The following is a 14375-nucleotide window of genomic DNA, read 5'->3' as shown; positions in this document are numbered from 1 at the left end:
TCAATCAGACCAGTGATTTATAAAGGCAGAAGGGATAAGGAGAGTCAGAGTCACGTGAAGAACTTTTGTAAAACACTGTTGGGACAGAAAATGTTTTCTTTTGCTGCCTCTTACCTTACCTGTCCCCTCAATCTCTACGGGTGGGTCACCCTTGTGAATTCTGAGAAATGTTGACACAGGGTGTCCCTCAATAAAGGCCTATTTAACATAACTGAACATTTAAAAGCATTTCATTGTTGGAGGTGCTGTATCTCATGTTTTTCAACCTAGGCTCAAATGTTTTTTTCTTGATAAAGTTTTGACTATTTTGATTTGATCATTTTGACTATCTTATTGTGTCATTTTCCTACAGTCGATTTAAATAGGAAGAACATGGATACTGAGGCTTTGTCACACACATCTCTATGCCTCAACTGGCTTCCAACTTCAGTGTTTTCTGGAAAGCTGCACTCATAGGCCTCAACCAGCAAGTTGACAAAGGAGTGTTCCATTTCTCTCCTGTAAAAGTTGTACCTACCTTGTTTTCACAAAACCAACCTCCGTTTCCAAGGAAACAAGAACAAAAAGGCAGTTGGCAGCTAGCATCTGGGACTTAGAAGAACTCTCACATGTCAATTTCAACTGCTGGCTGCCGGCTCAAACCTAAAAATGTGGAATATTAAAATCACCTTCATATTTTTAACACACAAAAGAATATCAAATCAATTTTTTCTTAATTTTTAAATAATTGGATTTAATAGCCAATCATCTAAAATTTTCAAATAATATAACTAATTAAATGCCTTTTAATTGCTAGAAATAGCTCGATACAACTCAAGTTTTATTTTAAAACAGTAGTTAAAACCATAGGCACGTAGATATAGCAGGAATATATTTTTTCAATTTTACACCATTTATTTTGAAAATTTCCTCTTTTGCATAAATTATGTTGTTGCTCTCTTTCTTATAACTTTCTATATTCCGAATTTTTTTCTTCAATCTTTAGAACTCTGTCTTTTGTTTATGCCATACAGCTTTGTGGTCTAAAGGGTTTTAGTAATGAGGCATCTTAAAGATGTAGTTTCATAATCTTAGGCCTGTATGTCCACATTAGCACAATCTGCTCCTTCTGAGTATCACCTGCTTGCATGCATGGCTTTGTCCCTAAGAGCTGATCACTTCTCACCATTCTGCAGTCTCCAGGCCTTCTTGCTTCATGGCTCCTGATTCATTTGAGTTCTTAGATTCCTGCTGAAAGACAAACCTGGCTGGAATGGAAGATTTTCATAGGGAAGCAGGGAGAGATGAGATTATTATTTTTTTTTTCATGGAGGGCAGAAACTTGTGAAAATACTTTAAGTATTTAGACATTCATAGGAAGTGGTTAATTGCCAGGAAAATAGAGTTTCAAATTGATACCTACATTCCATATTGGGTTATATTATTTTATCTTTTTCTACTATTTGGTTACTATCTGCTAGTTAAAAAATGAAAGTCTTTTAGAATTCTCCCTTTTAATTGTTTTGTTAGTTGATGGTACACCAGGGTCTTTGAACTCTGGATTGCTTTTAGATGAATGTTAGTAGGTAAAAACTTGTGGAAAATTGTACACAGCTATTTTTCATATCTGCAATGTGGATTCATTATTTTAATCAGTAGCCTATTTGTAATGAGCTATGGGACAATTTTGTGTAACTTCAGAGATTGCCTCTATGTTAGAAATTTACAAGCAAATATAGTTTCTTTCCTTTAAAATAGAAATAAAGGAGATATCAAAGTGACAAAATTAGGAAGGAATCTTACTAAATTTCTAATTTTTATATCCTGAAATATGTATATTTACAATTATATTTTTTATTGGTCCAACATCCTAGAAACTATACTTTTGATTTGCAAATTCAGATAATGTTTGATATTTTTACTTTTTTGTGGGGGACGGGAAACACATGGAATTCTCATATTCAAGATCTTTTGCTACCTTTAGAAATCCAACATTTCATGAGAGTAATAATCATACTTGCTTACAGACCATAATAAAGGCTATGGAGCAACCGTTTATAGAGAATAAATGTTATGAATGATAAAATTAACCTCACAATTTTGAAAAATCTCCACAGTAGGAAATATTGCAACCTTTACTCTAAAATTTGTTCAAATCAAACAGTAAGATTAATCTCAAATATTATTGTCTTTTAGAATATTTTTGGCTTGAGATATAATTCACATACCATAAAATTCACTGTTAGGAAGTATACATATCCATAGTCTTCATACACACACAAGGTTGCAAGCCCATCACCACTAATTCCAGAATATTTTTGTCACCCTAAAAAGAAATTTTACACCTGTTGGTAGGTGCTGTTCAGTCCCTCCCTCTGTTCTCTGATAGTAACTAACCTACTTTCTGTCTCTATGAAATTGCCTATTCTGCATATTTCATATAACAGAATCATGTAATATGTAACTTTTTGTGTTTGATTTCTTTCATTAAACATAGTACTTTCAAAGTTTATCCAAGTTGCAGAAAATATCAGTGCTTCATTCCTTTTAATGTTTTGTTGCATGAATATGATTAACCAATATATTTGTTCATCAGATGGAACAATCTGATGATGGAAATATGTGTTGTTTACTTTTTTTAACTATTATGAATCTTGCTGTTATAAACACTCATGTACAATTTTGTATGAACATGTTTTCAATTCTCTTGGGTATTTACATAAGAAGGGAATTGTTGAATCACATGATAATTCCAAAATATCAATTTAATTATGCAAGTAATTTCATTATAATGTTGGAAATGGAACAAAAATATAAAAATAAAACAGAACTATATGCAATTTTACCCACCTACAGTTGTTTTTAAGATCATATCAACAACAACAAAAAGCAAGCAAATACTTTCATTGAGTTAATTCATCATCAGTACAGTGATTTTTATGTTTTTGTTTTTATTTGTATAATGAGATTTTAGTAACAGAGGGTCTAATGTAATATATTACTCAGATATTGTTTATAACAATTCCATTTAAATTTTAGGAAAACAACCAGATGTAGGCTCAGAGTATCTGGGTAAATTAGATATTATGCAAACTAATAATCATAATGTATTACTATCTATAAACAGATTTTAATTAATATTCAACATAAGATAGAAAATAATTTTTTTAAGTAAATTGACATGCAAAGAGTTCAATAAGAAAATGTCTCTGTGTTCTAGTAGTCATTCTTCAGTTCAGTTCAGTCGCTCTTTGTGACCCCATGAACCACAGCATGCCAGGCCTCCTTGTCCATCACCAAATCCTGGAGTTCACCCAAATCCACATCCACCGAGTCGATGATGCCATCCAGCCATCTCATCCTTCATCGTCCCCTTCTCCTCCTGCCCCCAATTTTTCCCAGCATCAGGGTCTTTTCCAATGAGTCAGCTCTTTGTATCAGGTGGCCAAAGTATTGGAGTTTCAGCTTCAACATCAGTCCTTCCAGTGAACACCCAGGACTGATCTCCTTTAGGATGGACTGGTTGGATCTCCTTGCAGTCCAAGGGACTCTCAAGAGTCTTCTCCAACACCACAGTTCAAAAGCATCACTTCTTCGGCGCTCAGCCTTCTTTATAGTCCAACTCTCTTAACATACTCAATTACTGTTGAAATGTTTCAAATATACTGCTATAGCACTAAAATAATTATACTTGAGCCTTGAACAATGAGGGTTTGAACTGCGTGGTCCAATTATACTTGATTTTTTTTTTTCTGTTAGTAAATACCACAGTACTACATGATCTGCAATTGATTGAATCTGTAGATGCAAATATGGAAGAACCTTGGATAAGGAGGAACTGTGTGTATGAGGAAGGGCCAACTATAACTTACAGGCGGTATTTGGATGACATAGATAACTAGCACTCCTCATCCCCACATTGTTCAAGGATCAATGGTAGTTTAGCTTATTTTTTTCTCATTGGCTTATAGTAACAGCATCTTACTGAGTTTGGAGTTTCAGATTTACCAACCTTTTACTTTGCAGTCTTCTCTCTTTAGATGTATACATTTGTGAGTATCATTTTAAAATAAAGTGTATATGTGTGTGTATATATATGTATATATACACACACTTTATAAAGTACATATACTATATAAAGTATATATGTATACATTTTATAAAGTCTCTAAGGTGTGTGTATAATATACACACAAACATGTATGTATGGGTGTGCATGTACTGTCTCTCCGTCTCTCATTTTAATTGGGAAATCTTTATAAAAATGAGCATCTCCATTTTGTAGCAATATTTGCCAGTGCTCAGTAATTTATTTCCATTTACAAAATGAGGCTGTCAATGACTTTTTATAAAGAGTCTTATGTTAACTTAATTTTCTTTCTTGAAAAATAGTAATAATAATGTCATATGTATAAAATTAACCCAATTGGCCTTTCTTTTGTAAAAACAAAAGCTGCTATTCAAACACTTCTTATTATCATTTATTGAACATAGCCTATGTTAGTCAAATAAGTTTAAAATAATAGTTTGGACAAAGATGCTCTATTTTAAAAACAGAAATACAAAGGAAGTATCTAATAGTACATCATTCTCTGGAAAATATTGCCCTTTATTAAAAGAGCTTCTCTCCCAATGTCTTTTATTCTCTTTTTCTCCTCCTGATGATCCTCAATTCCTCTCTGTCAATCATCCCTACAGTCTTTCACTTGCTGGTTTCTTTTTGGTCATCCAATTATTTATCCGTGGTGTTGGAGAAGTGTTGAACCATGGTTTTGGAGAAGACTCTTGAGAGTCCCTTGGACAGCAAGGAGATGCAACAAGTCTATCCTAAAGGAAATCGGTTCTGAATATTCATTGCAAGGACTGATACTGAAGCTGAAACTCCAATACTTTGGCCACCTGATGTGAAGAACTGACTCATTGGAGAAGACCCTGATGCTGGGAAAGATTGAGGGCAGGAGGAGAAGGGGACGACAGAGGACAAGATGGTTGGATGGCATCACCCACTCAATGGACATGAGTTTGAGTAAACTCCAGGAGTTGGCGATTGACAGGGAGGCCTGGCTTGCTGCAGTCCATGGGTCACAGAGAGTCGGACACAACTGAGCAACTGAACTGAACTGAATTATTTATCAATGTAGCTTTTTATTTAAATACTTTCATACCTAGTCTGGCTCAGAGCACTTAGTCATTTTCCTTCAATCAATTCAACTAATATTTATTAAATGCCTAATCCTAATTATTTGTGAGAAGTTCCTGGATACTGAAAAAAAGCAGATTACTCACAAAATCCATGACATCATTCTTGTCTTAGTATAAATATGATGTATATACACACAAAATAATTGGAGAAAACAAGGGTAAGAGACAAGGTGTACTTCTGAAGACAACAAGCCACATGAACTGGATTAGGAAGAGACAATTTCAGAGAATAATGAGAATAACACTGGATAAGTAAACCACAGAGAGGTGACTACCTTAATATATCTTGAAGTATACCCAGGAAGAAGTCTCATTTTATCAAATTTTATCAAACTTATAAGAGAAAAGGGCACCCAAAACCCTGCAACATAAAAAAAGTTTAGTGGAGTGTGAAGAAAACATCTAACTTGGGTTACTCCTTTACGGAAAGTAAGACTTTCTAATGAAAAAAAAAAAAAAAAAAAAAAAAACCTCTAATATTCAGGATAAGCTAGTAACAAAATGTTTGAGAAGTATATCTCCCAAATGATACAACTTCATTGTTGACCATTATATAAGTTGTTTCTATAAGCTGAGATACTACTAAAAGAGTCAAAGTGACTCATTGTCTAGTGGTAGATATAGGGCTTCCCTGGTGACGCAGACAGTAAGGAATTTGCATGTAATGCAGGAGACCCAGGTTCAATCTCTGGGTTGGGAGGAACCCCTGGAGAAGGGAATGGCAACCCACTCCAGTATTCTTGCCTGGAGAATTCCATGGACAGAGGAGCCTGGTGAGCTACAGTCCACAGGGTTGCAGAGTCGGACACCACTGAGTGACTAACACTTTCCCTTTTCACATCAGACACAGGAATATGATGTATGGACATGAGGGGTAGGGCTTGGAAGGGGAGGAAATATTTTAAAATATATTAATGGGGTTGCAGAGTAATAAAATAGTGCGAAATGGAATTAGTGAATTGGGAGAAAGCCAGTTAATACTATATGTAATGAGCTTGAATCTGATACTATATTTGATCATAGCACATCCTTAGACACTGGTGTTCAGGTATCTGGCAGGTAGAAAATCAGATATGAATCTGGATATGCAAGTGGCTGCATCCTATAATTAATTGCAAATTACAACATGACAAAAATGGATACATGCATTTGAGTTTTGTACATGAGTAAGTCTTAACTGAAATCATTTTGATAGATGCATTCCTGAGGCTTTGTTGTACTAAGCTTTGTCACCTCTTTGCACATGCCCCTTTCTTATTAAACAGCCTAGATCCCTGCAGTAGCAAGTCAATGCCATCTTTGTTGTCTTAAACTTTATTACTACCTTTGACTCTCTAGTGTTCATGACTTTATGGAGGCTTATAGAATGGAATCTAAACTGCTTTATATACGTAGTTCTCCTTTGTTAATACTAGTATTTATACTTTAATATCCTTTGATGGATTACAAAACACCTTCAGTGACATCATGATATTGTATATCCTTGTTATATTGTACAGTTGCTGTTGTTCAGTCACTAAGTTGTGTCTGACTCTTTGTGACCCCGTGGACTAGAGCATACCAGGCTCCTCTGTCCTCCGCTATCCCCCAGAGTTTGCTCAAATTCATGTCCTTTGGATCAGTGCTATCTAACCATCTCATCCTCTGCCACCCCTTTTCTCTTTTTGTCTTCCATCTTTCCCAGGATCAGGGTCTTTTCCAATGAGTTGGCTCTTCACATCCAGTGGCCAAAGTATCAAAGTTTCAGCTTCAGCACCAGTCCTTCCAATGAATATACAGGACGGATTTCCTTTAGGATTGACTAGTTTGATCTCCTTGGTGTCCAATGGACTCTCAAGAGCCTTTTCCAGCACCACAGTTCAAAAACTTCAATTCTTTGGTACACAGCGTGTACAACTCTCACATGTGTACATGACCACCAGAAAAACCACAGCTTTGACTAGACGGACCTTTATTGGGATATTTATGTCTCTGCTTTTTAATATGCTGTCTAGGTTTGTCATAGCTTTTCTTTGAAGGAGCAAGCACCTTTTAATTTTATGACTGCAGTCACCATTCACAGTGATTTTGGAGCCCAAGAAAATAAAATTTTCCACTACTTCCACTTTCTTCCCTTCTATTTGCCATGAAGTGATGGGACTGGATGTTATGATCTTCGTTTTTGGAATGTTGAGTTTCAAGCCAGCTTTTTCACTCTCCTCTTTCTTCCTCATCAAGAAGTATGAACCATTTTTGGAGGTCTGAAAAGTCAAATGTTTTATTCACTGTTATATACAGTTCATTCAAGCATATTCAAAACTAGAACTCAGGTATTTAGACCCTGGCTCTTTTAAATGTAGAAGATTTCAGACCTCTGAAATGCATAGGTAAACCCTGTACATAGTACAAGTGGAACACACATCCTTTGGGAGATAGTTAGAGTGACAAGTATGTAATAGGCAAAGCAGCACTGAGGTGAAATTTCTCACCCTGAAAGTATGAGCAAAGGCAAATAAACACATACATATACTTGTTGGAGTGAAAGTCACTCAGTTGTTCCTGACTCTTTGCGACCCCATGGACTATACAGTCCATGGAATTCTCCAGGTCAGAATACTGGAGTGAGTAGCCTTTCCCTTCTCCAGGGGATCTTCCCAACCCAGGGATCGAACCCAGGTTTCCCACACTGCAGGTGGATTCTTTATCAGCTGAGTCACAAGGGAAGCCCAAGAATACTGGAGTGGGTAACCTGTCCCTTCTCTAGCGGCTCTTCCTGACCCAGGAATCAAACCAGGGTCTCCTGCATTGCAGGCGGATTCTTTACCAGCTGAGCTATCAGGGAAGCTCATATAACTGTGTATATAATCTTAATGTAAGATGCTATCTGTTGATAGTTTATTATGCCCTAGGTGTTGGGACAATATATAATCTATACATTTTCCAATTTATGTCTCACAGTAACTTTATTGGAAACTGAAGTTTACATAAGTGAAGTCACTTGGGCTTGGATTGTTTTATTAGTCTTGATATACAATTGTTATCTGAAAAAGAAGCAACACTATATTAAGTATGATTATGCACTCATGTTAATTAAAAATAGGTAATGAAAAGATATGAATCTTAAAATATGAGAATATATATACAAATAGCATATAAATGACCTGCAAAAATGTGAAGAAATACACTAGACAAAATGCTAGAACTATGACATGTAGGTATACCACATACTTATTTACATATTATTTAAAATATATACTTAGATGTGGATATATGTCATGTATGTATGAAAATATTATTTAGATGATTCTATTTGCTTATTAGATTATTCATTTACTTTGAGTAAAAGCCATTAAGAAGATGGGGGATCATGGTGATGTAAGGCAGATTTTTTAATTTAATGCAGTGTGTTCTTTCCATGATTTTAATCGAACACATTCTATGTCTGTCATGTGTCTATGTTATGCAGTAAACCAGTGAATCCTGGGTAATTACATAAGAAAGAGAAGTGATTTCAACAGAGGGAAAAAATCCTAAAAAAAAAATTACTTAGTTATGCCAAGTCAGTGGAATCAATCTGGGTATTTCTGATGATGGAAAATGATTATCTGAAATTCAGAAAAGTCTTTTGAATTCCATTTTAGGTATTAGTTTCAAAGCGCATCTCACCAAAACTGTAGTCCCAGTGATACAAAACTGTAAAATTGACTGATCTGAGTCATGTCTTTATTCTTCACTTGCCTATTAGATTTTGAAGGTGCTAATGAACTGTGAAATGGCCAAAGGCAGGCAGCCAGAGGGAAAAAAGAGAGAAGTCACAGACCTGGATCACCACAAAATGAGTAATTAGTCACTGAATAATGGGGAATTCAACTACATTAAACCTCTATCTGCTGCATGTATTTTCTATCAAAACTAGCTAGAAATGTAGCTCAAAATCCATTTTCTGAAGTTCTAAAGACTGTGTCCATAACTTCAACTACAACTGAAAGTATCTTCTCGGAGTCCTCAGGTGGATTGAGGATGGAGAACACAGCCATTTTTTCCACAAAAGATGGATCATTAGATGATAAAGCAAATATATTTTTGCAGGTTATCCTATTCCAAATGTAGAATCCATTCTCTATATAGATACATGTCCATTCTGCACCAAGATTTTAGATGCTTTAGCCCAATCCCCTCATCAGCGTAGGATTTTTATTGTACTAATTTAGATTATTCTCTGTGACCCTATTGATATATATAGCAAGTTTAAATATTCTTTTCCTTTCAATACCCTATGATATGATTTATCACAGGACATTGAAAATAGCTCCTTGTGCTATACATCAGAACCTTGTTGTTTATCTAGTCTAAATATAATAGTTTCCATCTACTAACCCCAGACTCCCAGTTCATCCCTGTCCCTCCCCCTGGACAACCAGTCTTCTCTATGTCTACGAGTCTGTTTCTGCATTGTAGACAGGTTCATTTGTGTCATGTTTTAGATTCCACATGTGAGTGACATCATATGGCATTTGTCTTTCTCTTTCTGACTGACTTCACTTACTATGATAATTTATAATTGCATCCATATTGCTGCAAATGGCATTGTTTCTTTCTTTCTTTTTTCTTTTTTTTTTTGCTGAGAAATATTCCATTGTACATATGTTCCACATCTTGTTTTGAGGGGTGTCGGGGTTGGGTATAGTTGCTTTAGACTATTGTGTCAGTTTCTGCTATACTGCGAAGTGAATCAGTCACACATATACATATATCCCCTCTTTTCTTTGGCATTTGCTTCCCGTTTTGGTTACCACAGAGGTGTGCTACAGTGTATGTTCTCATGAGTTATCTATTTTATATGTAGTAGTATATATATGACAATTATGTAGCAAGTTTTGTAGTAGATGTCTTGGTCCATGATTGATTTCAGTAATCATCATGTTTCTGCTTGGAAGAAAGCAAAACATAATTTGGTGCTGTTTTAAATATGTGTGAGTGTGTATGTGCTCACGTGCCAAGAACCACTGACGCCAAAGAAGAGAAGCTGGAAGATAGCTTATAACTTTTTGTCTATGTAAGGAATATAAGTATGAATATATAAAGCAACTCTCTGGCAATGAGTTCTTTCTATTTTACTGAATCAGGGTTCATTTTCACTAAACTAATAATGTAAAACTTTTAGATAGAATTTAGATTCTGAAAACATACTTTGTAAACATTTTAGTTCTTATTGTTCCCACTCTTATTTTTTTGGCTTTCAAATAGAAATACTGATTTTCTTCTAGGCTTGAGTATGAGGAAAAGATGTGTTCTGCATATCTCTTTATCATCTTGGAGCTCATAGAAAACAAAACAAAAGTAAAACAATCTTCCCTTTCTGCTTTATTTCTAGGATTTCAGGTTTTTATTTCATTTCACAGATACTTGACAATGTAACTGGTAACTGAATTTACACCATTTCCTTATCAGTATATTTAGGAGCAAAAGTACATGCTAATTTAATTGGAGATAATCTTAACATGCTAGTCCAATATCACTGCTGTGTCATTATAGGAATATAAACAGATTATTTTTTATCAACTGCTGTGGACAGTGTCAAAAATCTGTAAAGAATTTTGATTGTCCAGGAACTCACTTGTAAACACTAATGTTTTATTTGCATTGTCAGTGCCATGCAATAGAAGGTGTTTATTTCTTTTTTTTTTCTTTATTTCTTTATTTATTAGTTGGAGGCTAATTACTTCACAACATTTCAGTGGGTTTTGTCATACATTGATATGAATCAGCCATAGATTTACATGTATTCCCCATCCCGATCCCCCCTCCCACCTCCCTCTCCACCCGATTCCTCTGGGTCTTCCCAGTGCACCAGGCCCGAGCACTTGTCTCATGCATCCCACCTGGACTTAATGAGTTTAAATTAATCACAATAAGTTAGGGTAAGAGTTACTTCCAAAACTTCTTTGAGGAAATCTGCAAGTCTTCCTCGGTGCTCAAGATTCTAAATATTGGCCAGCTTATTTCAGCATTGGTCACTATTCCTGGAATCCATCTTTTCTTTTAGTTTTACTTTAATAGAGCCTCTGACTTTTGGAATTCTGGAACTTTTATTATTGTTAATAATATTACTTCTCTTAATACTACTGCTCTTTCTGACATGTCATTGCAATTAAGTAGGAAACTGACAAAGCCATTCTACATTCTCTAAAAGGAGTAACTCTGCGCATCACACGATTCACCTCGTTGGCCACATCTGACTTTTTCCCTTGGATCTGGGGACCTGCGTTTGTGCACGTTAGTCCTCTGCGGGTGCGGTCTGTGACATCGTGTGGACGCCGGGTTTGAGGGCGCCCTTTTTAGAGCAGCCACAGTCACAGGCCAAGCAGTTGCTCAGAGAGCCACACAGACAAGAGATTATGCAGAACAGGAGAAGGAGATGGAGTGAGAAGTGATTCTATGGTCCCCTAGGTAGTGAAACTACATTTTACGTATATAAGACATTCCTGTATCCACTAACAAGGACTGCATCCCATGTTTTTGTGTTTTAATTTAACCTACTTTGCAATGATCTCTTTGTCTTGAAGCTAAATACGACTTAAGATTACTTATGGAACTTATAGTTTTTTTTGTAAAAATGTGAATCACTTGGGCTGTTCTTGCACTAAGTTTGTTTTCTTTGAAGAAATCCAAAAGCTTACTAAAAACTTGCTTTTACAAGGGATTTGGGGGGATGATAAAACTGTGTTTTAATTATGGTTATACCTGTATGCATTTGTCTAAACTCATAGAACTGTTCACTAAAAAGAGTGAATTTTGCTATTCATAAATTAAAAATAAAATCTAAAATATGTTTTTCAGGATTCTGAATATACTGCTGTATAATTTCGATTTTTTTAAAATCTATCTGATAAAAGAAATGTGAAATCTGGGTTGTCAATCTCCCCCTTTTGGTTTGGAATATGAGTTTCAGGAAGACAGAGAGATTGTGTTATTTAAGACTTTATCCTGATACCTAGCATACTATGGTCATTTAAATGACCATAATGAATGAATAAATGAATGAATAACTTGTGTACATAATGGTGCAGGATCATAGCCAGAATATATTAAATGTCCAGTTTCACTAGTCAAATACCAAACACACGTCTGAAGAATGTATATGGTTTACAGAATTTGTATATTGAAGATACACAGTAGGTATAAATATGTCTTTCTCTCTCTCATTTCTCTCTTTCATCCCTCCTCCTGAAGGATCACAGAAAGGATCATAATTCTTCACGATTATGTGTTTTCTTATCTCCACATTTTCCTATTTATTCATTTAACACATATTTCTTCGCTTCTATCACTTGTACCATAGGATCTGGACTGCAGTGGAATGTCAGCTTCATGCTTCAGGAATCTTGATTATGTTGGTGAAATTTTGTTTGTGTACTTCTTCCAGTTATGCCCAGTTAATATTCATGTCTACCTTTCTCCTATCTCACCATAAATGAAGAAGTAGAGACATGGATTGTTTAGGACATAAATTAACTTGGCCAAGATCACAAAACTATTAAGAGACTTAAGAGTCAGCTCTGGATTCAAACCCATCCTTGTAACTGCAAACACTCCATATTTGTTATCTCATTTTCAGATACTACATTATGTACTATCTCACTGTCTTACTATGAATGGACTCACTCAACATGTCTCTGGCTATGATCTGTTAGTATTGTTGTTGTTAAGATTAGTTCTTCCATAAATTTTCCTATCTTTATCTAAACTTCTACTTTACTTACTCTATAGCTTAAGCAAACAGTGTATTATATCTACGACATTTCTACCATGTGTAGGAACAATATATTCCTTATAAAGGCATAGACCTGGCATTATCAATTCATTTCATATTGAATCATCTTATTGGTTCACCATGGTTTAGAACTATCTTTTTCAATATTAGACCTACTTTAAATATTAGAGCCATTAGTATAGTTAGGTTTACATTTTTTATTACTTAAAAACAGTTTTAGGTTCATAGCAAAATTGAATAGAATATATACAGATTTCTCATGTATCCCTTATTCCCACATATGCATAGCTTCCCTTACTACCAACATTTCTCAACAGAGTGCTTTTTTAAGTGTAATCAATGAACCTACTTTGACATATCATTCTCGCCCAAAGTTCAAAGTTTAAGGTTCATTCTAAATGTTGTACATTTCATCAGCTTGGACAAATGTGTGTCATATGTCTATTGTTATAGTATCAAACAGCCCAATTTCGCTATTTAAAAGTCCTCTGTACCCCACCTACATATTTCTCTCTCTCCCTTAATTCCTGGCAATCACTGGTTTTTTTTTAACTGTCTCTTTTTACAGTTTTGCTTTTTTCAGAATATCATATAGTTGGAATTACACAGTATATAGCTTTCATATTGACTTTTTTCACATAATAGTATGTGAAAATAGTATTTAAGTTTCCTTGATTTTTTCATAGCTTGATATCTCCATTATTGTTAGCACTTAATCCTTTATCTGGATGTACCGCAGTTTATCCATTCTACTGAAGAACACCAAGGTTGCTTCCAAGGTTTGGAAGTTATGAATAAAGCTGCTATAAGGTTTATGTGAACCTTTACTCCCATTGTAAATGGGAGTGAACACTGACTCCCATTACCCTAAACAAATGGATATGTATGTGTGCATGTATGTATGTGTGTGTGTATATATACACATATATTCTGCAGACAGAATATAGTTTCAGCTTCCATATATATAGTAAATAGGTGTGTTTCCAGAACAAGAAATAGGATGTGAATATCAATCAGAAAGCTTACAGTGTGAGCTGTTTGAAGAACAATTGTGCTCAATCATTGGCAACATCTTTGCCTTTGAATTGACACCAGATAAGTGAATAAGAAAATTCATGGACACACTCTTCCATTCACATGCTGTTATGTCAACTAACATTCCCCACTTAGTAACTTCTTGGCATCCACATGAATTACTAAGGTCACTTATTTTGGTATATTAAGTGGAAAAAGAGAAAAAAAAAAAGAGTCTCTGAGCAAAGAAACTTCAATTAATTTAAAACAATAATGGGCTCTAAAATAACTGCATTTTAACAAGGAAGTTCATTAAACATTTTCTCCAACTCATAACCATTATTTTGCTTAGTCAGATGTTTTCTCAAAGGAGAGTTCATTCATTTTAACTGCTTAAAATGTATGATGAATGAAGCAATTTGCTTTT

Source organism: Cervus elaphus, chromosome 9, assembly GCF_910594005.1.
Source record: "Cervus elaphus chromosome 9, mCerEla1.1, whole genome shotgun sequence".
Lineage (NCBI taxonomy): Eukaryota > Metazoa > Chordata > Mammalia > Artiodactyla > Cervidae > Cervus > Cervus elaphus.
This window is presented reverse-complemented; position numbering follows the sequence as displayed.